Consider the following 25,491-nt stretch of genomic DNA (forward strand, 5'->3'; position numbering starts at 1 on the left):
GCACTCCAATCCCTGTCTCCAAACATTTAAATCCCACCCGGAGAGCGAGTTCTCCTGGGCAGCTGAAAGCAGTCTGTGTTATTATATGGCTCGAGTAAAACACTTCAAATCACCACGTGAAAAACTAACATTTCAATTCATCATCATGCGTTCACAATTAAAATTAGTTGAAATGACACTAATTAGGAACTCACCACGTGGCTATACCCATTCCGAAACTTAAAATGATAGAACAAATTAATTATTAACAATTCTGATTCATGAAAGCAACGATTTCGTTTAAATTCTACAAGTGATATTATGGACTTTACATCCCAAAACATTATTTTTAAAGACATGGAATATTCACAATGCACTCTTTCCCATGAATAACAAATGATATAAAAATAATACTTTCGGAATAAAATATATGCCAAATGTTTGTAAATAGGTAGCCTGGGGATTACCATTGACCAGAAACTGAACTGGACCAGCCAAGTAAATACTGCGGCTACAAGAGCAGGTCTTTCACTGTCGCTGGGTCAAGAAGCTGGACACCATCCAGGGCAAAGCAGCCCAGTTTGATTGGCACCCTATCCACAAACATTCACTCCCACCACCACTGACGCACAGTAGCAGCAGTATGTACCATCTACAAGATGCACTGCAGGAATGTACCAAGGCTCCTTCGACAGCACCTTCCAAACCAACGACCACTACCACCTAGAAGGACAAGGGCAGCAGATAGATGGGAACACCACCAGCTGGAAGTTCCCCTCCAAGTCACTCACCATCCTGACTTGGAAATATATCGCTGTTCTGACTATCACTGAGTCAAAATCCTGGAACTCCCTCCCTAACAGCACTGTGGGTGTACGTACACCACATGGACTGCAGTGGTTCAAGAAGGCAGCTCACCATTATCTTCTCAAGGGCAATTAGGGATGGGCAACAAATGCTGGCCCAGACAGCAACGCCCACATAACATGAATGAATAAAATTCTAAGGATTTACAAAAGTTTGACTTAACTTTGCCTTAATGATAATTGGAACATGCTTTCAATATTTATTGCTCATCCCTAATTGCCCTTGAGAACTGAATGTCTTGTTAGGGCATTTAAGAGTCAACCATATTGCTGTGGGTCTGGAGTCACATGACAGATTTCCTTCCCTAAAGAGCAATAGTGAGCAATTCCAATTATTTATTGGACTCAGATTTCACTATGTGCCATGGTGGGATTTGAACCTGGGTCCCTAGAGCATTACCCTGGGTATCTGGAGTGACAATACCACTATCCTACTGCCTCCCCACTATTCAGTGTCTTACGGATATATACCCCAAATAAAAACATTTGATTGTGGATTAAAGGGCTGATTAGTTAGTAGTGGGACAGTCCTAATTCCCTTTGGCTAGTGTTCACCAGACCACCCAGTACCCACTGAAACAGGACAACCAGATCAAGCGGGCAGCAGTGAACCCAAGGCTGTAGCTAGGATGCTGTTGTCACCTTGCGTCCTTGCACTGACTGTTAGCCAATCGGAGCAGTGGTGAACTATGGCATCTGCTCATTGGGCAGCTTCTTAATTACTGAAAAAGGCCTGTTTTCAAGGAAGGGCAACTTGCAGTCAGCTGAGACCATAGAATGGTTGCAGCACAGGAGGCGGCCATTCGGTCCAGTGGAACTAGTCCCACTGACCCCGCCCTTTCCCTGTAGCCCTGCAGGTTTTTTTTCTCCTCGCCATTGAATTTTCCATCACACTCTCAGGCAGTACAATCCTTGGGCAGAATTTTCTGCCTGTCGGGTGGGTGGGTCGGGCCCGCCCACCCGACAGGCCCGACCCAATCTCCGGTGGGTGGGAAGCCGATCCCCGTGGGAGAAGCAGGCCCTGCCGCCATTTTACGTGAGCGGGCCAATTAAGGCCCACCCAGCGTGACGTCCGGTGGGAAGCGCTATGCTCTTCCTGTGCAGGCGGGGGGGATTCCCCAAAAGCAAGAGTGCGCTCTTTCGCGTATGCGCACGATCGAGTGCACATCTCCCTGAGGCTAAGTGCTGCTTCAGGGAGATCGCTGACAGTTGTAAAAACATTAAAAATAGAAAAAAAGAAATCCTTAACATGTCCACCTCAAATGTCACATGGGAGGGGACATGTTCATAATTTACACTAAAACTTTATTACACTGTTTAAAACTCTACATGAAACCTCATCCCGCCGGTGGATGAGATTTCATGTTTTTTCTATTGCCCGCCGGGGCTCCTGGCCTGCCCGCCAACCTTAAGGTTGGACGGGCAGGTCCTTTAATTGTTTAAATGACTCTGTCAATGGCCTCAATTGGCCATTGACAGGTCGGCGGGCCCGCAGCTGATTTTGCTGTGCCCCCGTCTTCCTGAAAGTTTAAATGGGGCGGGATGACATCAGGGGTTCTGCCCGACATCATCCCGCACCATTTTACGTGTCGGCGAGTGGGCCCCTCCCCCTGCTCACCGATGGTAAAATTCAGCCCCTTAAATTGGAACTCCTCTGGTTCTTGATCCTCCCAGCAATGGGAACAGTTTCTCCCCATCAACTCTATCTAGACCCCTCATCATTTTGAACACCTCTATCAGATCTCCTTTTAATCTTTGAGGAGAACAGTCCAGCTTACCCAATTCACCGCTGAATTTTGGGAGGGACATCAGGTAGCCTTGATTCCTGAATACATTGCCTGTGTACACTGCAGGAAAACAAATCTGTTAACATTCAGGTCCCCTGTCAACAAGGACAAGAGGCCCAGTAACACTGAACACAAAATTGACAAGGACCTCATTCACAATTATCACGAAAAAGACACACAGATGGTGTAATGCAGTAGATATGTTATTGGACTAATAATCCAGGAGATCTAACTTCAAGGGGCAGTTTGGAGAATTTGAAACCTCTTTTAAAAATCAGGAACAGACTGGTATCAGTAAATGTGACTATAAAGATGGGGGGTGGCGGTGAGGCAGTTGCATAGTGGTATTGTCACTGGACTGGTAATCTAGAGGCCTGGGTTCAAATCCCACCATGGCAGTTGGTGGAATTTGAATTCAATAAAAAAATCTGGAACAAAAAGTCTGATCATGACCATGGAACCATTGTTGATTGTTATAAGAACCCATCTGGTTCACTAATGTCCTTTAGGGGAAGGAAATCTGCCTTACCTGGTCTGGCCTACATGTGACTCTGCAATGTGGTTGACTCTTAAAAAATCTCAACTGAACAAGTGGGCAATAAATGCTGGCCTAACCAGCCAGCGACACCCACATCCCATCAATGAATCAAAAAAAAAATCAGCCATGATCCTGTTGAATGGTGCAGCAGGCTCTACCCCTGTTCCAATTTCTATTTCTAGTCACCTTATGAGCAGACCATAAGAAGTAGGCCATTCGGCCCATCGAGTCTGCTCCATCATTGCTGATCTGATAATCCTCAACTCCACTATCCTGCCTTTTCCCCATAACCCTTGATTCCCTTACTGATTAAAAATCTATCTATCTCAGCCTTAATATACTTAACAACCCAGCCTCTACAGCCCTCTGCAGTAAAGAATTCCACAGATTCACTACCCTCTGAGAGAAGAAATTCCTTCTTATCTCTGTCTTAAATGGCAACCCCTTACTCTGAGATTATGCCCTCCCTAGCTCTCCCACAAGAGGAAACAACCTCTCAGCACCTACCCTGTCAAGCCCCTTATATGTTTCAATAAGGTTGCCTCTCATTCTTCTAAACTCCAAGGAGTACAGGCCCAACCTATTCAACCTCTCCTCATAAGAAAACTCCTCCATACCCAGGATCAACCTAATGAATCTTCTCTGGAATTCCTTCAATGCTAGTACATATTTCCTTAGATAAGGGGACCAAAACTGTTCACAGTATTCTAGGTGTGGTCTAATTACTGCCTTGTATAGTTTTAGCAAGACATCCCTATTTTTATACTCCATACCCTTTGAAATAAAGGCCAACATTCCATTTGCCTTCCCCATTACCTTTTGAATGTGCATGCTAGCTTTGTGGGATTCATGCATGAGGAGTCCCAAATCCCTCTGTGTTGCAGCTTTCTGCAGTCTTTCTCCATTTAAATAATATTCAGCTTTTCTTTTCTTCCTGCCAAAGTGCATAACCTCACATTTTCCCACCTTATATTCCATCTGCCACATGTTTGCCCACTCACTTAACCTGTCTATGTCCCTCTGTAGATTCTTTGTGTCATCCTCACCACTTGCCATCTATTTTTGTGTCATCCGCAAAATTGGTGATAGTACATTCACTTCCCTCATCCAAATCATTAATGCATATTGCGAATAATTGTGGTCCCAGCACTGATCCCTGTGGCACTCTGCTAGTTACAGGTTGCCATCCTGAAAATGCCCCCCTTATCCCAATTCTCTGTCTTCTATTAGTTAGACAATCCTCTATCCATGCTAATATACTTCCCCCAACACCATGGGCTCTTATCTTATTATGTAGCCTTATGTGTGGTACCTTATTGAACACCCTTTGGCAATCCAAATATATTACATCTACTGGTTCCCCTTTATTTATCCTTCTTGTTACCTCCTCAAAGAATTCTAATAAATTTGTCAGGCATGATTTCCCCTTCATGAAGCCATGCTGATTCTGCTTGATTATATTATGCATTTCTAAATGCCCTGCTATTAACACCCTTTATAATAGACTCTAACATTTTCCCAATGACAGATGTTAAGCTAATAGGCCTATAGTTACCTGTTTTTTTTCCTCCCTTTTTAAATAAGGGTGTTACATTGGCAGTTTGCCAATCCTCATGGCTGACTCTTGACTGCCCTTTGAACTGGACTATCATGTACCCCATCCAACAGCTAAACAAGGATAAGGAAATAGTGATACATGGGTCACCAGGGAGACTGCAGCGGTTCTGGAAAATGTTTCCCCAGCAATTTCTCAGGGTAACTCGAGTTGGACAACAAATGTCGGCCTTGCCAGCAACGCTCACATCCCGAGAATTAATTTTGAAAAGTCATCAACCTCAGTCAAATTAGTGCAATATGTAAGAATGTAGACGGTCCCTCGGTTATTACACTTAATGTGCAGTGGTTTCCCAACCATCACTCACGGGGACATTTACACCACTCACGGATTTATTTTTAAAATACTCACTCATTATTAAATGATGAATTCCTATCCGATGCATTGTGGTCTTTCGTTAGGATTATATTTAATGATTATTAGGATTTTGTTAGGATACACCATCGGTAATAGTGAAATGGGGATCATGAAAAATGGAGAACTTTGAAGTCCTAGGAGTTATATTAATTGAATCTCGTATCTCGAACGTTCACCCCTATTTTAGTTTATGCCCTGGTTTCTCTGTCTCTGATGCACGTACGAAATCGCAGGTCGTTCTCCTTCGCATCATAGTTCAGGACGGACTTTAGTGAATGGCAGAACAGTATGGGTCACCATCCTAACCACCGGCACGGTGACATGCCTAAGGGCAACCGTGTATTCGTGTTTTTTTTTACTGACAGATTGCAGGGACTGGGGTAGAGTAAATTGCGTTACCACCCAGGCCATGCTCGGTGTGATTTAACCCCGAGGCAAATAGTCACGCGTTGAAGTCCTACATTTTGGGGCGAGGAATTATTCTTGAACGTTAAAGGTTCGCGGTTCATTCCAAAACAAACGGACGCGAGTCCCTTGATTTCTGAGAGATGTGCTGCAAACCGAGAATAATGATGATAATCTCTAGCAATGATTTATCCCTAATTAGAAACACAGTTCTGTATATATAGCGCAGTATTCCTATTTACAGCAATTATATTGTTCACTATTTTAATATACACAAAACGTGTATAATTATATAGTTTACGATTCAGTGTCATGAAATTTCACACCTCAGCATTAAACAATACAAATCTGAATATGTTTAATTCAGCAACCTTCATGCCGAGTGTCGATTTTTTTTTTAAATATCAGAAAGATTCACACACGGTTCAATAATAGCAATAGATTTTGGCTTATCGACTCCCAATTGATACATGGATAATCTGTACCCTTGAGTATAGAAGAGTAAAGGCTTATCTAATTGAGGTGATCAAAGTTTATTCAAGTGTGTTCCCTTTAGCTCTGAAGAAGTCATTCGGACTCGAAACGCTAACTCTGTTTTTTTTTCTCCACAGATGCTGTTAGACCTGCTGAGTTTTTCCAGCATTTTCCGTTTTAGCTTCAGATTTCCAGCATCCACAGTATTTTGCTTTTATTCAAGTGTTTGCTAGGTTAGAAAGAGAGGAACTATTTCCTCTAATGGAGGAGCCCAGGACACAAGACCGTAACTTTAAAATGAGGTCTAACCACTTGGCTTTCAAGAGTGAAATTTTTTTAAAAACTCATTCACATAAAAGGGAGTAGAAATCTGGAAGTCCTTCCCAAACAGAAGTTGAGATTGGCCGGTCAAGTGAAAATTTCAAAACTGAAATTGATAGTCTTTTGTTAGGTGATGATATTAAGGATAGGGAATCGAGGCAGGTAGGTGCAATTGCATTGAATATACCGCACAGAAACAGGGCACTCAGAGCAAATGGTCTGGTGTTTATGCTCCACATGAATCCCCTACCATTCCATCTACTTCATCACAGCCTTTAGACAAATCTTTCTATTCCCTTTTCTCTCATGTACTCATCTAGTTTCCTTTTGAAAGCGTCTAAACTATTTCCCTCAACCACTCCCTGCGGCAGTGAGGAAAGGAAATGCTCCTTATTTCCCTATCGGATTTATTAGTCACCATCTTGAATTTATGCTTTGGAATCTCCCACAAATGGACACATTCTCTTCATACCTACTCCATCCAACCCAATAATAATAATAAAGACTTCTAGGCCTGCATTAAGTTTTCTATTTTCCGAAGTAAAAAACTCATCAATTCAGTCTTTCCTTATATTTGTAATCAGTTCCTGTAGCAGCCTTTTTGGGCTTTCTTGGGTACTTCTTTATTTGTTTTAAAGGGTGGCAAGGTGACCAGAGCTACACACAGCACTCCAAGGACAAGCTAATCAGAGTCCTATTTCTTCCTTAGCATTTGTAATTGCTTTGCTGACCTTCAGAGCTGCTTTTAATAATTTGTTCACTTGTATCCCTGAGTCCCTTTGCTCTTCTACCCCATTCAGTTTTTTCTCCCCTGATGTGTAGGTGATATTATATTTTTCCCAAAAAATGCATTACCACACATGTATCTACATTACAATTAACTGGCCACTTAACTGCACTGTGTACAAGTTTTCTCAAGTCTTCTTGTATTATGTTGCATTTTTCCTCAGTAGTAGCTACATCCATCAGAGACAGCATGTCTATGACTCATTTGAATAGTGCAAAAGGCTGCAGGGGCTGAGTGGTCCATTCCTGCTCTTATGCTCCTAATTTGTCAGGTTTGCTTTAATAGGCGACTGAAAGTGGAGGTGAGATAAGTTCTATGAGATTTTCTGCTGAAAGTGATGTGGAATTACTTGGATTTATAAAGTATTTGAAATAGTCATAAAACCACAAAGAGGTGAAATGATAATACACCAATACTTCTGACATTAACTGACTGACACAGATAAGTGGCACTTTTTTATTGTGATATTGTACTCATTTGCTGCTTTGGGACTGCAATTATTTCAAAGTAGCAATATGTATGAATGATAAAAGCAAAATACTGCGGATGCTGGAAATCTGAAATAAAAACAGAAAATGCTGGAAAACTCAGCAGGTCAAATAAATGGTGCGGCTATGGGTACCCTCATGGGCCCCAGTTATGCCTGTCTTTTTGTGGGGTAAGTGGAACATTCCTTGTTATTCCAATGCTACCAGACCTGCTGAGATTTTCCAGCATTTTCTGTTTTTATTTAATATGTATGAATGTACGTGTGTATGTGTGTGTGTGTGTGTATTTGTAGTGGACAAGGTAACACATGCAGACCAATTAAATCTATTATAACTATTTTGAAAACTATATTTCTAATTGTACAAATAACCTAAAAAAAAACCTACAAATGCTAGAATGACTGAACTTTACAGCATGGAAGGCATTGTGCCTTTACCAGCTCTCTGAAAGGGCTGTTCACTTAATTCCGTTGTTATATCCTTTGCCTATATCCTTCTAATTGTATTTCTTTTCCACCTCTCTTTTAAAAGCTATTGCAGGTTCTCTTTTCACCAACTTTTCTGACAGGGCATCTAATGTTTTTTTTAAATCCTTAATTTTTCCCTTTGGTGATGATTCTACATGCATGACCTCTAGTTATGGACGCATGTACCAATGGAATATATTCCCCCCACATCCCCCCTCCCCCCACCAAACCAACATTTTCCTTGCTAGACTATTCAGAATGTTAAACTCCTCAATTAGAACACTTAACTCTATTATTTCTTTTCTATTCTAGTGAAATAAGCCTTATTTTCTCAAGTCTCACCTTCACAAATAAAACCTCTCATCCATAGCATCATTTTTAAAAATTCGTCCCTGGGATATGGGTGTCACTGGCTAGGCCAGCATTATTGCCCATCCCTAATTGCCCTTGTTCAGAGGACATTTAAGAGTCAACCACATTGCTGTGGGTCTGGAGTCACATGTAGGCCAGTCCAGGTAAGGACGGCAGATTTCCATCCCTAAAGGACATTAGTGAAACAGATGGGTTTTTACAACATCAACAATGGTTTCATCTTGAACAAAAACACAAAATACTGGGTGTGCACCAGAAAGGGCCAACACCTGCAAGGAAAAAATAGACCAATTAAAGCCTTCAATGAAGGGTTACCCCAAACGTTTAACTACCTTTCTGCACTGCACTGTTTTTATTTGCATCTTTTCTCCATCCAGCCAAAGAGAGATGAACTTTTCTTTCATTGAGATGGTCTAATAATTTTTTGAACAGAATTGTTCAAGTTCTGAGCTCTTTCACATCCTTTGCCCATTTCTTGTTGGCCGGTAGGTATTTCTGCATATATATGTGTGTGTGTATGTGTGTGTGTGTGTGTGTCTGTAAGTATTTGTGTGTATATACATGAGTGCCTGTCTATGTAGGTCAGAATGATCCTTATCTATGATACTCTTGCTGCTGCTGTACAGTCCACCAATATCCAAGTATTTCAGGCTACCATGAACAGTGGCCCATTGTGCGAGCTAGCTCAGGGTGTCCAGTACCCAAGTGACTATAGTCCAGGCAGGAAGTCAGTGCTTTCAGGAGGAGGAGAGAGGGTGGGGGGGGGGGGGGGGTGGGGGGGTAGAGGTTAGCTGGCAAAAAATATCCAGAAAAATAAACTTAGCTTTACAGTCAGATTGTGCCTACTCCAACCAGGTGAAGATCCCAGTGACCTGAGACCACTGCTTCACATACCTAACAACTAAACTCAGACTCAAACTAATTGTGGGTTTTAGTTTCTCTCATTGTTATCTTTTGGGTCCCTGCTTGTCCAGCGAAACACTAACTAGGGCTGCCAACCCTCCAGGATTGGCCTGGAGTCTCCAGGAATTGAAGATCAATCTCCAGGACACTGCTGTGTGCAATCCTGGTGAAAAATCATTGGGACATGAAAAAAGATTGCTTTTTTTTTTGTCATTCTCTTTGAACATTTCTCTTTACCAGAGGTAGAAATACTGAAAATGGCAACGAAAAGCTGTTTGGCTGACAGTCTAGCATCATCCAATTGGGTAATGAGTTTTTTCTTCCTTTCCAATTGGCTTAGGAAGGCAGTGAGTCACTCAGATGAATGTGTTGGCCAACTGGAGAGGGGGGGTCATGTGATGAAACTTGCAGGAATACATGGAATCACAGTTGATAATTCTAATAGCATGGAAACTGTGCAACCTAAATATCCCAAGCAATGCCTTCCGTGCCCGGTGGGCGCCGCAGGGACTGGGGTGGTTTGTCTGACCCCTTTAATCACATTTTGGTTTAATGTTTGTAAGGTTCCTTTAGAGTTTTTTCCTTGATTTTACAGCTGACCTGACTTAGGGGCTGTGCTTGATTTCTCCCTTGTTATTGTTAATTTAGTTAATTGTTTTAACTCTACAAGATTCTAAATATCCCAAGCAATGGTGCACAGGAACCACCAGCCTGAACCAGACTAAAGGATCATGACAAACACCAGCGTAACTCACTTAGATTCAAAATTTCCTCACCCTTTTTGCCTTGGTTCCGCCGATTGCGCTGGGGTCTCGACGCAAAACTGGCGGAAACTCGACCATTTTTTTAAAGTTGGGCTTGTGCCATTATTGTCCCCGCTCGATGCGTTTTCCTGGTGTATTGCTGTTGGAGGGTGGGTCGGATGGGGGGGAAGACATTGAGAAATGGAACCGTTTCTCAGCCTGTGTGATGCATTTTAATTTGTGTGAGGCTTCACGGACCAATCGGCAAATGAAGGGAAATAAAACCCAGATTCAGAACCAGTTTAGTTTGGGATTCAGAGCCTTGCAGATTAGCCCTTCTTGAGATCAATCGTGACTCTTCATCAATTCTTCACGGTCCAATGAGCTTTGAACCTTGTTTAACAATTTATATAGATCCATATCCGGAGCTAGAGGAGGAATGGAAATATTGATTTCACTTTGCAAAAGTGCAAAGTATAAAAACGAGCCGCCGACCCACTTGTGATGTTCTTAACTTTGGCTGCGGGGGTTTATTCTGAGTTTGGGCAGAACGGCTGCTAAACCGAGAGCGCTGGGAGCAGAATGTGACCACCGAACCGTTACCGATCCCATGAGAGAGAGAGAGAAAGAGAGAGAGAGAGAAAAGCTGGAGGAGTTTAGTTAGTGCTCAACGCCCAGGGTTCCTGCAGGCGTTCGCCAGTGGGATATCGTGGAACCTCTGGAGAAGAGGCAAATGATGCAAAACTTACAGCAGGAGATTGGGTATTTGGCCACGGCACCCATCTCCCAAGAAATGTGAGAGAAAGCAGGCTTCATGACTGTGCAGAAATAACTTGAGGTGTAGGAGCATCGACCGGCTGAGTCGAATGGCCTTTCACTGTGCTGTGCATATTGACCAGAGCGCGATGTAAGTTCCTGGCTGGCTGCAGTGTGGTAGAGGACAGTTTTTGTTTATAAACTAGTTTACTTTAGGAAGAGGAGTTACACGCGTTCATTGCTACTATTTCTTTCTAAAAACCTGTTTTATGTGGGGTGGGGATGCTTTTTCCACCCAGACCAGAGCCGCATACGTCGGTTAGAGGAGGCCCAATGCTCAGCTGTGAATGTGAAGCCTTCCGCCAAATGGACAGAACGATCAGTGAATCATAACCCTCCTCATAACATGAAGGTTTAATCAACCACCGGAGATATTCCGGATTGTCTTCCGTTATATATAAAAAAAAACACCAATGGGCAATTCTGCATAACTCCATGTAAAAATGAACAATGTCTGATCGGAAATTCAAGGATTGCAATGATTCCTTTGAAATGTTTCAATGTATCATGTATTTGATAGGCACAGGGAGTGGGCTTTCCAAATCAATAAACAACAGCTAACATTTCCTACATTTCAACAGGGATTGCACTTCCAAAACACTTCACTGGCTGCAAAGAGTTTTGGAACGTACTGGAATCGCGAAATAAATACAAGTTATTCTCTCTTTAAATTGTACATTTAAAACAAAAATCATCATCAAAGTGCGGCCGGGCTATTCCTCTCGGCGGCGAATCCAAGAAACTGCCCACATATAAGCCGAAGGGAAATGCATCTCCGATGAGACATAAGGACTTAACAAAACACGAATTTGTTCCATTTTCTTCCACTGCACATATTACAGCAACAAGCCGAAACCCTTGCCAAAAGGCGCTCGGCGCTTTGAATTTTTGCAACCCCAGGGCCAGAATCGCTCCCACAACATGGGTTAAGCTTCAAGCTTGAAAGATACGACGGGTTTAATTCCGCTAAGAGCTCGCTGCAACAAGAGGAGAGGCAGCCAATGCTACCAGCTCAAGAACCCAACTCTGCTCTAAGCTGCCCACTCATTCAATTCATGCATCCCCTTCATTACACATTTGCCAGGAAGTTTGGGGGTTGGTGGGGGGGGGTGGGGGGGGAGGGTTATTTATTCAATGGTCCTTGCTCACTCAACTCATAGACGCGCTACAACGCGTTTAGAGGGAGAAAAACAGCCCTTGTTAAGTTTTAGTGGTCCACGACGCTTCTGAAAGTTTTCCGGTTTGCGTTTCACATTCGTCAGGGCTACTGTCAAATTATTCTTTTCATTCTTTATTTTTTTGAACAAGGCAACATGCAAACACCATGATCCAGTCGGGGCTCGCGGATGGAAGGGCACCTTATCGAGCCTATTTCAGACAGGATTTCAACCGAAGTGATTTCGATATTTGCCCATTTTTGCATCCGGGCTGGGAGATTTAACGTACGGTGCGAACCGAGGGGTGGGAGGGGTGGGGGGGTTGTAGAAGACAGACGCAATATTTATAGAACACATTGCATTTATCCAACACATATGTCATTGTACTGAAAACTTAAGATAGAGCTGTAACTGTAATACATTTCGTTCAGAACACTAAGGGAAAGAACATAGAGAAGCGATGAAACCAAGATGAAGATGCGGAATAAATGTCAGGTATCCACTATTGTATTCCAGATACAGTGTAAATTACATACTTATTACACTTTTCGCTCATTTCATTTCCCTGCAAACATTAGATATGTTAATATAAATTCACTGGACCGGTGTGTAAATAGGAAATAAGTCACGTATTCAATGAGAGAGCAAAGGGAACCTGGTTAATGCTTCGACGTTAATACATTCCCTTATGATGAAATTTTAAACGGGGCACTTCTTCTTGCGAGTTAATTAATGTTGCTATAGCAAGGCTCCAGACCTCGTTTTTTATTTATTACAAGAGTTTCCCAGTCTGACAATCAAGGATTGTGTTGAAAACTGGACCGTAATTCTAGCAGGCCCCGTCGGAAAACTCCCCCATTGCTTTGACCCATGTAGATTAATTTAAGTTTGGGACTGAGTTGAAGACTGATACTGTACGATGACTCCATTAGCCAACCACTCAATTCGTCATGTTCAGTAATGGGGCCGGTTAGGTCAGTGATAAGCAGAACGGCCCCTTAATAAACATTAAATACCCGCGTAGTTAATTTTCTTTTTAACTTTATATCACTCAGAATCCCAGGCAGTTGACCCCACTTATGCTGCTAGTTGTATTTATTACAGCCTTGGGTAATGAAGGCGCCAGCTGTCCGATAGGTGGCGGTGTAATGACAGGCCACCATCACTACTGAATGTGACAAACCTTTTCCTCAATCTCAAATCGGGTCTTTGCTCAGCTTTCATGCCTTATCCACCTGATTCATTGACAATTTTTAAAGAAAATTTTTTTTAAAAATTGTCTTCTGTCCATTTCTTATTTTTGGTCAAGTCCAACCCGTAACATGTTTATCTTTACTCTCACATATTCCAACAAACTTCCACTCGTCTCAATGTTTAAGCCCACCACATATCTCGCAGTATTTGCTTGTCATGTACCGGTAGATTTTTAAAAGCCCACCGTGCAGTTTTTTTTGTTGTTGTTATTGAGAAACACTCCCTGTGTCATTTAATTCAATTGGCCGCATCGGGATATTGAAAAAGAAAGAAGAAAGCTTTTGTTTCTATAGCGTTTTCCACAATTTACCGGCCGTCCCAAGGCGTTTTGCAGCCAATAAAGTATTTTTGAAGTGTAGTCTCTGTTGTAATGTAGGAAACACAGTAGCCAGTTTGCGCACAGCAAGTTCCCACACACAAGAATGTGATAATGACCAGATATTTGTGATGTCGATTGAGGGATGAATATTGGCCAGGACACCGTGGGGTGTGGAGGTGGGGGGTGGGGGGTGGGGCGAGGGGTTTGGCGGGGGAAGGGACTCTCCTGCTCTTCTTCACACAGTGCCACCGGATTTCTTATGCCCACTCCACAGGGGCATTGACATTAGGCCTTATTCCAATGATAGGACCTCCAACAGTACAGCACTCCCTCAGCACGGTAGTGGAGTGTCACCTTAGCATAACCTTCCAAACCAAGAGGGAGAGTACCACTGACTGAGTCACGGCGGACACTTCAGGGACACTTAAATAAACTCAGATCAGGAGCACGAATGCCGACGTTAGCGGGGAGGCGGTGGCAGTTGCGGTAGTTTCGTTAGACTGGGGATCCAGATACCCAGCTTTGGGGACGTCGGGTTCCAACCCCACCACGGCAACTGCCCTTACGGTATCTTACACCGGTATCCTCGTGCATTTTGTAGAATCGAATGGACAAATTAAACACAGCAAGCTGCGTGAACCCCTGTTTAAGTGCATTCCCTGCACAAAGCGCATTGAACTTTTCAGGCTTGGAGTCCAACATTTAGTAAGTTTTCACGAAAAGCGGTCTGGGTGGCGCACCATAACGTTACTGTACACAGCTGGACTTATTCTCCAACTCAATAACTGTCTGAATGAACTCCGGTTGCTGTTAGCAGGCCTGCCAGCCACGGACACAATGGGCCGAATGGCCTCCCTCTCTGCCGTAAATCTAAGTTTCTAGGTAAACCGAAACGCTCAGAAACCAGTGTCCAGACCGAGCACAAAGACACTTTAATAACCGGCCATGCCATGCTACCTGAACTATATTCCAATCATATTGCCTGCAAAACAGTTAATGGGTTTCGAACATGTGAACATATTTCTGAGAGGCTGGGGATAAGGTCTCATATCTACAAGCACGTGTATTTTTCCCCTTAACGTTTTGAAGGTGGAAAAGACAATACTAACCTGGTAATACAAGAAAGCACCTTTCTAAGTTGGATGAACTTACATCTATCATTGTTTCCCTCTTGCTTCGCTTTTTTTTTTATTAATGGATCTGCTCCATGGTAAGAAGGTGCAATTTACCAGCAGCAGATGTATCGCTGTAGAGATGCTGTCTGATGTGTCTGTGTGTGAAAGGAAAACTGTTTACATTTGACAGGAATTTACGGTCTCTGAGCAGAGACAGTGGACGGCGCCCGTGTTCTGTTAATTAACGCTTGGAATTCCAGACCACGCCAGAGCTCGGAAATCCTGCCCACCAACCCCCCACCCCCCTCTCGTCCCCCCCTTTTTCGCTTTTCATCGAAATGCTGTGGGGGTGGGGGCAAGTCAAATAAACTTCGGTAATCAATATTTTAATTCCCTTTGCATTATGGCAAGACGGATATAAGACAAAGAGATTGCCTTACCGCTCTAGAGGTCTCACACACGTTGACCCGAAGGGAAAACAAACTATGGGGAGAGAGCAATGCGAGTGCGACTGATAGGAGCAAATTGGAATTTGCTCATTCATTGCAGATTGCATTTCTTTGGATTTACTGGTGTTCCGGCGATGTTTACGAGATTCTGTGTTTACTGTAAAACACTCATTTCAATAAATGCCTAAAAGGTAAACTGGGCACTACCTTGTGCACTGATCAATGCTTCAACAGACACGGACCCCGCATCTGAATAGACACTCCACCTGTGTGGAAACCAACAGGCCCGCTGTTTTGCCAACGAGGCACGCTTGACAATTTTTAAGAAGTAGGTTTAGCACAGACACTGATAACAATATGCGTGGGTTTTGAGGGTTTGTATGATTAAGAAGGGACACGCCTAGTTCCTCTTCGAAATTAACTTTGAACTGCCATTATCGTAGGGTCTTACAGCACAGAAGAAGGTCGTTCGGCCCATCGGATCTGTGCCGGCTCTTTGAAAGAAGTATCCAATTTGTCACTCTTTCCCCATAGTCCAGCAAACGCCGTCTTTAGCAGTGTTTATCCAATCCCCCCTTTGAAAGTTGCGATTGAATCTGTTTCCAGCCGTCCTTTTCCCGCATACCTTTTTTGTGGGCGTATAAATCTGCTAGATCTTGCATGTCAGGGTTAGCCCGCAGTTTTGAGCCGGATGGGATGCTGGAGGTTGACTGATGGTCACCATCGCACGTCCTCGCTTTTGATAGGGACAGTCCTAGGTCTGAGAGACCCTGGCATGTGGCATATTTGTAACTTGTTCTAAGGTTCTATTTCCTTTCTTTAAAAAAAAAATGTTTTAGCTTAACCCGCAAGAAGCGATAGCACATAGCTCCGGAACATGATTCTTTGGGAATTACTTGGGAATTAGCTAGTCCTCGCTCCATATGCGCAAACGTGTTTCGATCACGCAGCCCATCATACCCTAGACTTCTTAAATAAGGAGTTACAAACTGTTATCTCGGGCATAACAGTGGAACTACTTTATTAAAGAATTGATGAGCTTGGGGGAATCGAAAACCGAAAAATATATTAATGATATTTAAAGATGCAAGTCGTTGTGTTATTGGGCTACATGTAATCTCATTAGACAGCTATTGTTTAATGACAACGATCTTCTATATGCAAAATGTATAACACAAACCCCCAAATCTCCCTTTTATTCTGGAATGTGTTCTCCACACGGTTACGAGTCTCACTTTCAAACGGTCGCCTGTCAGTGTTTATTTTATAGAAACTGACTACCTTGTTTGATCGCTGCTTTCCAAAATGCGGGTGGGGGATATGGCAGAAATTCTTGCACTTGAATGTGGGATCAGACGCAGTGGAGTCGCGTTCATCTGAGAGCGGGGCCCAAAAGAACAATCACTTCAACTGAGCACCCCTCCCTGATCCTGGTCTGAAAAGAACAAACTGCCTAGCCTCACGTATGGTCGATGGGTGAAAATCGCGGGTTTTAGGTTAATTGCCTCAGTAGAGAGGCTGGGATTTATAAGGGTCGCGCTGGTATTCTGGTTTTTATTTTGCAATAATGGCAGGCGTATTTGCAATCGCGAGAGCCGCAGTGCTTATTTGATGTTCTGAACGAATATTGCGTCAAAGGTGTATGATTATATCAGTAGGTTAGGAATTTGAACGGGGTTCGGCCGTTTCTGATGCTTACTGTAACAACCACGTGAACTAATGTGTAAACAGCGCAGTGAGATTTACAATATGACCACATCTATTTACTTTATAGAAGTTGGTTGTATATAGATCTCTTTGTACACGTTCTCTGTTGATCAGCCACTTTCCGCTTTCTATATACACAGCAAAAGACGGATCTCATCAAAAGCCTGTTTTTGATACAGCTGCACAATCCCAAGCTGCTAAAACACTCTTCACTTTCACTCTTGTCTCACAGGGCGAATGCTCCAAACACATTACTTAAGAGGCAAGGCCTGTGATCTCAGAATAACTGTGCCCCGCTTCTCGTATGGGTCACTGACAAAACGGGGTATCACCTCCCCCCCACCCCCACCCCTCCACCCCGGCCCCTTTCTACAGTGGCGGAGGAGTTCACTCGCCTTTGTAAGAAATTACGATTTTTCGCATTTTTTTTCTTGCTTCTAGATTGAATTACTGAATGAATAAAGGCAGGAGCTGGCCGCGCCAAGCTCTGAACTGAGCGGTTTTTATCTGTAGTTTATAGTCATTTTGATTTCAGTATAATCTGAATGAAAGCATCGTATGGCTGGGCCAATAATCCGTACAACTGGACCCAACTCTGTGACTCTCACTCTGCCGTCACCCACTCAGTCTCAATCTATTCAATATGACCTAGTTTTGACTTGAAAATTCAGTCTTAAATGTATTGCACATTTTTGACTTCAGTGGGAGACTTCAATGTACAAACAATTTTCCGGGAACTTGAATATAATTTTCACGACCTGGAGGATGCTCGGAATATAACCGACCGTGCGCCGTTCCCTGCTGCGGATGGAGTTTTCAACATAATCCGATTGTTTCAAAGGACGATGAACACGCAGCCAAAGTCCCGTGTTGAAGATCTGAAGGTTCACGCATTTTGAATTCGGGACCTTATTTAACGAATTGCTGAAAAAAAACCATCGTTACAAATTGGGAGAAAGTGGCATTTACATATCACCCTCATCATATCTGTCTCCAAATGTATCACAAACAAGTGATTGCTGTGTGGTTGAACAGCGCCAAACTGATTTTAATCATGTTTTTTTTTTGGTTCTCTATGTTGCACATGTCCGCAGCCGAGTGCACACTTGAGGCGCGGAGGACACTGACTTAGGTGATATGAGCACAGGTTACCCTACTAAATGTTATCGCTCTACAACCTTAACCTTGCTTAACCCTTCAATGTCGCCTTTAGACTTCACACCGTTTACTCCTAAATCTTAATCCTCGCACAATCTCTTTAACATTCACCTCACTAACCCGAAGCGACACCGTGGGCGGGCTCAGTCCAGCCTCCACGCTGCAGTGTGTCAGTCTGCGAAATTATAATTACCTCAAGAGATATTTCTCAAGTGTTTCAAACGTCATTCTGCAAATGTCACTTTCCTTTCAAATATTTCGTAGCCGTTCTTTATATCAGAACAAACCCTCTGTCTGCAGGTGGAAAATATACTTTATTATTCAGGCCAGCTACATTAATTCAGATGTGAACGTGCTCTTGGTAACTAAAATTACATTTACTGATGTATGTGTGTGTTTACGTCCCTAACTCTGTACAGACGCATTTATTTACGTCTGGCAATCTGTATGCACCAAGGTCTGAATCTATGTAGTTCTATATTTAACCATAGGCATTGTTCATTGTGCATTCATTTAATTAATCCAAACAAAATACAAGTACAATAAGAAAAAAGCTATACGGAGTGTCGTGATTTTTCGATACCAGTTTCTGCCTCTTAAGTGCTATACATTGCAAGCATGTGATAATTGGGATTACTATTTCTTGGATCAAAAGTTGGTATAAACGCCATGCTTGGATTATGAATTCTATTGGACGAGGTTGATTTTCATAAGTATTTTAGCGCTGCACTGCGTTTATACATGTGTATATTCAGCTGTGTGTGAGTATACTGCGGTGTGCATGTGTCTGCCTTTCGGGGCGTGTGTATCTATCTATTTACGTGCACAAACACCATCGCCTGACTCTCTGCTTACATGCGCATTGATATGTAAACGTATATACAGAGATACTGTGCCGTGTCAAATCACAATCCCACATGATAACGATGTTTACTGGACACCCATTAATAGCATTAGAGGTTGATGTCAGTTACTAGCATGGCTTAGTTATCAAATATATCACTCAGACTTTTTAATGCTGAAAGTGATTAGCAAGTGAATTCGTACAGCCGAGCAAAAGAATCTTACAATAATGACAAAACAAAGCGGATATACCGGCGATATTTGCGTGTGCTGAGAGACTCCGCACTGGAATAGGAAATTTGTTTCGGTTAGCAGTTGTTATTGTTTTAACTATTGAAGTCGTTAGCATTTGGACTGCTTTCTGCACTCCACTTTTAACTTGGCATCCCAGCATTGCTCTTTATTTTATTTTCAAGTAGGGTTTGACCCGGTTGTCCATTTAATAAACAAGTTGTGAAATGAACACACTCACAGCAACACATAACCTGCATTTACCACTAGATGCCCCTAGTTCCTGTTGCAGATAGCACGAAGTGTAAACTTTCCCTAATAGCTGATGCCAATGGAGCTGCTTCGCTCCAATATTGCCTTTTTCGTGAATAGACTATTGGTGTCTGTAATTGAAATCCTCCAAAGCCCATACTGCCTTAAGTAATAATAAAGCGTTTCTGTTAGGGAAGGAAACCATTTTTGTTGTCGTTTTATTAAAGATGAAATCTTACATAACTAGTGATTTAAAAGAAAACATTGCTTGGTGCAAGAGTTCTGCTGTACTGCTAAATTAGTGACCGTTACAGCACAGTCAAAAATATATGTATTATGTTTAATATTTTCAAGGTCCAATCTCAAAAAGACACGATCCTGTTTTTACTGCCAAGATGACAGTTGAAGCGACCAAATTGCAGAATACAACAGACAGGCGGGACTTCGGACACTATGTGATTAGTCGGAGAGGTAAGAGTGTTTTTGTTTTTTTTCTGTCATTTTTTTTTATCTTATCACTTTTTTTTGGTTCTAGTTTCAACTCTGCATTCTTGAAATTGCTTCGATTTCCCCCCCCACCCATTCACCCTTTGAGGGCATCAGTAATGTTAACCCCACAACGAACAACTGATTAATGTTAAAAAAAACCATTCCGCCTCCCCCCCCACCCCCCCAAAATAACCTCTCAGCCCACCGGAGAAAACGGGGGCGGATGGGGGTAGTGGGGTGGAAGCTTCTCGTTAACGGAATTGCAAAATAAAGGGGCGGTTTCAAGTGTGTTAAACTGCACTTGCTCGGGTAGCCGCCACGATTTTCCACAAAGACTCTGGCTTTAATCCTGACTGATTTCGCCATCTGTCTAACTTCCATGAGGAATAAGCTGTCTGATGTTTGATAATCATCGTAGTCGATTGAAACCACCGCGATCTCACGTCCCTATGTCGAACAAATAAAGATAAAGTATTCAATATATCATTAGGCATGCTAACAATTATTGGTGTCTAGAGTTTTTCCGAATGGAATGATAGAAAATGGACTTAAACGACCGAGGGGTCATTGAGTGTCAGTCCTGAACGTTTAGTAAAACCAACAGAACTATTAGGGAACTAATAGAATTGACCATCCTGCCCAGCAAATGAGGCCCAAATATTAACCCCTTTAAAATGTATTGAAAACCCATGGAGGCCCAGGTTTGAAATGAGCCCCATAAGCCATTTTCTGTACGTGCCTGTCCCGTCAAAGCCACAAACAAGTCCCTAAATCGGAGTGCCAATCGCCACAGCCCACACCCCCTGAACCATTGTACAGAAAATGCAATGGCATTTTCACTGTTCAAACTAACTCCGAGGTCTGCAACGGATAGAACCTGCAGCCAAGCCCCTGTAACTTCCCAGCAGGAAGACAAGGAAAAAAAAACATCATTGATAAATAAATACATTGGGAGAAATAGAATCGCCAGCCCTTCGGCCAAACCACCCACCCACCCATCCACCCACCCCGCCGGGTGAACAAATCCGACGCAATTATTTCAATTAGAAATAGCCGTGTCTCCATTTCTTTTAACGCTCTTCGCTCCGATTCCATTGGATTTAACAAGAGGCGCAAATTAGGGACGCGGCGCACACCCGTTGGGATATCTGGGGAAAAACAGCCATGGAAATTCCGGACTGAAGGGAGAAAAAGGCGGTTCATTTAGAGCGGGTTTGTGGATTATACAAAATAAAATCCGGCCAATGCCAAGTGCAAATTAGAAACCGTGAGGAACAATGCAATCGAACAAAACGCGCAGGCAAAATATGAAGGGGTTTTAAAGCCTTTACATTTAGACGAAATTGACGTCTGTAGGCTATTTATATGATTGTCTTTTTCTGCATTTAGACAATTTCAAACGCTACTTCCAATATTACACTTCCATAACGCCCATCTTTAACTATTTATGACCTATTATGAAGAAGCAATAATAACGCACTTCCTATCACGATCCTGTGACGGTGCTAGCCCGGAATAGAATGGTCAAAATCTAATTATCGCTCCTTACACGACCGAAAGAAATTCCGTTCGATTTTTTTTTTGCCGCACGGAGAATCGGTGCATGCCCCACGTCCGAGTGCTTCAAGCTGCACTTGCTATCGAAAATATTAACTGAATGAATTCTGTGGTTTGCTGTCGAAAAGGTTGGTGACACAGTTTTAAAACAAATCTCCTATATATTTTCTCTCGCCATGAAATATGTTTCTGTGCTTCCTTCTTTTCAAGGGGTTTCAAGTGGCGTTCGATGCGCTGCTCCACTTTTCTTGTCAAAATGTTTACTATTTAATTATTGCCAAAAAAAATTCCACAAACACTGAATCTGGCTCCGTGAGCTAAAAACAGACAAACTGCAGAATCACTGGCAGTGACACCCAGGCTTCGACCACTTGGGAGGTCCTCGCGGTACCGCACTACTGAAAGGGTCTTTATACTTATATATATATATATCACAGGCTTGGTTCCTTATCGTGCTCTCTGAGGACACAAAGGGGAGAAAAAGATGTCCTAAAAGATTATATTTGGTGCTGGAGTCGACAACGAATCTATCTGTTTTACAGTGTATGTTGAAAATACTATCTGTAGGAAGAAGTTGAAATTTCGATTTTTTTTTAAAAAAGAGGGCTCTTTTCCTCCAGTTCAGTTTCTTGGGGCGCATTCGGAAAATTCGTGCCTTGTTTTGCGGTTTCGTGAACTCTGTTTTCCAATGTTCACCATCACACCCGTCTCCATACAATGAAAAATCGGCGCGCGGATCGTTCGACTCTACGAAAAATCGAACGAAATTTCGACCCACCAAGAGAAAGGAAACTCTTCTCTCTCTGCATGTTACCAATTCCTCCACAAAGTGATACAAATCATTATTTTCAAGTTTTTAAAAAAAAAAACCTCCCTGCAAAATGTTTCAAGTTCCAGGCAAGTTACTGGCCAAATTGGGAAGTTATTTTTTTAATCGAGATTCGTTAAGGGTGACCTGGTCCAACTGCAGTTGAGTCCTGCCTTGTGTCAGCTTCCCACAACACCGACTCGCAGTCCTTGCTTGGGGAGGGGGAGGGTGCGGCGGGGGGTTACAGAGAGAGAAAAAAGGGAGACATTGCCAAGTGTAGGTGCCCTATTTTAGGCAAGTGAAGAGTGTCGGATGAATCTTGAACAACTCGCCCTCTGAGACTCTTCCTTTTTCGATTGCTCCAGTTGCAATCATTTTACTTTCAGTCTCAACGGGCCATTGTTTTCGATTCATCCAAAGACGATTTTTAACAATATAGATGAAATTACGTTTTCCTAAATTAATCGCTGCCGTTTTGCAAATGCATGTATTAATTTTGCACACACACACACACACACACACATATGGCACATACACTGCATATTTATATACAGTATATTGTACACAAATGCAATTATACAAATATTAGCTAAAATTCCTGAAAAGTTCTGTGCAATAGGAAAGAGGTTGATTTCAAGGAATCCCATTGTTTGATATTGGCTCTGATATGAGGAGGTTTCACGATTCATATGCACACACGGAAATACGACCCCAAAAATGTCAGATCCGTCCCAAACTGGTTCCCGGTCAAGCCGGTGACTCTTTACAAATCAGAAAACGTCAAGGGCAACAAAGGGTGCCAGAATCTCAAAGTGCAAAGAATACTAACCACCCTCTCTCCCCACCCCCCCTTCCCAACCAACGCATACTCACACACGTGTACATATAGACACGCAGAAACACAACTGTGCAATTTTGCCAACTGCCGACTTACCTCTGAAATAACAACTAACGAATGATCTTTAGGTCAGATTAATCAGAGTCTCATTTCAGAAACATGAAAGGAAGAATCGAATTGTTTTTTACTGACCACTTGGGAACAAAATACCAGGAAGGGGCCGTTCACCGCTCCCGGGATAAACGTAGAGCTTGGTATGGTCACACGCAGGGTTTGGATATAACGTTCCATCTCTGGTGGTTTCAGACTGGCCTGTCCTGCCGAGATGGGAACGGATGGGAGAGGGCCCTGTGGACAGTGCGGAAACCCAATCTCACATACAGTAGCGCCAAGGCTTCAGCTCCATCTGGGATCTGTCACACTGACAGCGCCATAGGTCAGAGTGAGAGAGAGAGAGAGAGACTCTGCAAAAACACACCACAGCATCTCCCGAAATATCAGACCATGCACCCACTTTGGCAGCGCCCAACACCACTCACTCTCCTGTAGCTTCACCTTCAACGGCCCATCAGAAGTTAACAAGGAGACGAACATTCGGCTCTCCCCATACTGACACAGATTAGCTTTTCATTCGCCCACGCCATTGACAGCAGTTTTAATTATCATAAATCGAACACACCTTGATGGAAAACAAGCATTGGGCGTATTTTTTAAATGTTAAAATGTAACCAAACTTCGGCAATACAACACTAATCTAAATGGCACCCAAATGTTATTGTGGATTGTGCAGTGCCAAATTTGTGTTTTCTAACTCCTAATGGCCTTGTTCCTACGAATTACTCTCTCCCCAGATATAAAAAGTCCCATTGTTAACTCATCAAGTGTGTATTGACCTGGTGCCTCAGTATATATGCACTGAGTGTATATAGTGTATATATACACAATATATAATATATATATATACAGTATATATAGTATATAGATTTTTCAGACTCACTAGTTTTCTCTTAGAAATAGCTCTATATATAAAACACTTAAATTTCAATTTTTAACTCATTAAATGTCTACGGAAATGGAGTCTCAAATGTGTGTAGGTGGTTAAAGAAAGAAAATAAAAATATAGGCACAATGTAGATGTGTAGACATTGCATGAGTTAAGAATAGAAATTACTTCAAATCACTTCATAAGAACACCCTCACAGGCATTTTGTTCACATGTACACTCCACTCCATATATTGTGCAGACCCACTGTGGGCACATTCCTGGCAATGTCCTGATATATGGAAGTCGTTATCTGACCCCAGGTTTGCTCCTCGCATACTTAGTGCCGGCACAGTCAATTTTGTTTATATCTGAGCCTGGTTATGATGAGCAATTGTTTCAGCAGGCCTCCACCTCAGTGTAGACAAACAAGAAATCCAACTGCAATTTTGGATAATGTACAGTTAGAATTTCATTTTCCCTGTTACACATCATTTCCCTAACTGCTTTGACCGAATTACACAGAGTTTAGAGAAGATTATCCAAGGATGTAATTAACAACGTGAATGTCGAGAGAAGTGTGATTAACGCTGACTTTTGTATTTTTTGGATGATCTGAAATTATCACCATTACCACCATTCAATGTTTTACCTATGAGACGAAGACTAGGTGGTCAGTATTATTATTATATCATGATTATACTCTTCCGCAAAGGCTCCTTTACTATGAGATTATTAATGAATCCTGTCTCAACACAGAATACTATTGTTATCTAGTTGCTTTCTTAACCTATTATAGAGTCGTTATGGAGGTCGTTAGACAAATCAGCGTCCATAAACATTACCTCGATTTTTTTAAACCTTTAAGAAAGTTATTTTGAATAATCTGTCGGACTAAGAGTCATAATAAAAACCATTCTAACTGCAAAGCGGCAAAAATCCATTCATTTTTTAAAAAAAAATGAATATTTACTATAAGAACCGGATTGCAGTCCCTTTTATAATTAGAATGCAAATTGCTGGAGGCTCGCGAAATCTATTTTAGGGAGAGTACCTCATTCGTCACAATTAACCAGTCCCTATTGCTCATAATTTTAGGAAGTCATTCAAAAAGCAAGGAAGGCCAAGAGGCCACCAGCACTGGAAGTTGGGTACCTTAACAAAGGGACCTCCAAATGCAGAACGCTGCTTCTTCTGTGGAGACTGGGGAGAGGGGTTTTCTACCTCCCTTCATTGTGTCATTTTGTTTTGCTTTTGTGTGAAGTTAAAAACACACTTTTAATTTCGAGATACAGTGTAGCTAGTGTTCGCCTGTTATCGCACTGTGACAATATATCACAATAGTCACTCCTCCGACACTGATCGACTCGTTCTTGTTGTTTTAATATAAAGTGGTAGCTCTGGGCGTATGTTG

The 25,491-nt window shown here is 42.4% G+C and overlaps 2 long non-coding RNA genes across 2 annotated transcripts in view; both read right to left on the reverse strand.

The window, feature by feature from the left end:
- Nucleotides 1–24,870, reverse strand: part of LOC144692540 (uncharacterized) — a 40,724-nt gene extending 15,854 nt beyond the window's left edge. Inside the window, exon 1 of the long non-coding RNA XR_013579340.1 lies at nucleotides 23,192–24,870. This is a non-coding gene — a long non-coding RNA (uncharacterized LOC144692540). The remainder of the gene's footprint in view (nucleotides 1–23,191) is intronic.
- LOC144692544 (uncharacterized) lies at nucleotides 17,093–23,076 on the reverse strand. The gene is made up of 2 exons (XR_013579342.1): nucleotides 18,271–23,076; nucleotides 17,093–17,843 (listed from the first exon to the last, which is right to left on the reverse strand). It is a non-coding gene; the product is annotated as an uncharacterized LOC144692544 (long non-coding RNA).
- Nucleotides 24,871–25,491: the final 621 nt, after the last annotated feature.

Source organism: Cetorhinus maximus, chromosome 2 (assembly GCF_964194155.1).
Source record: "Cetorhinus maximus chromosome 2, sCetMax3.hap1.1, whole genome shotgun sequence".
Lineage (NCBI taxonomy): Eukaryota > Metazoa > Chordata > Chondrichthyes > Lamniformes > Cetorhinidae > Cetorhinus > Cetorhinus maximus.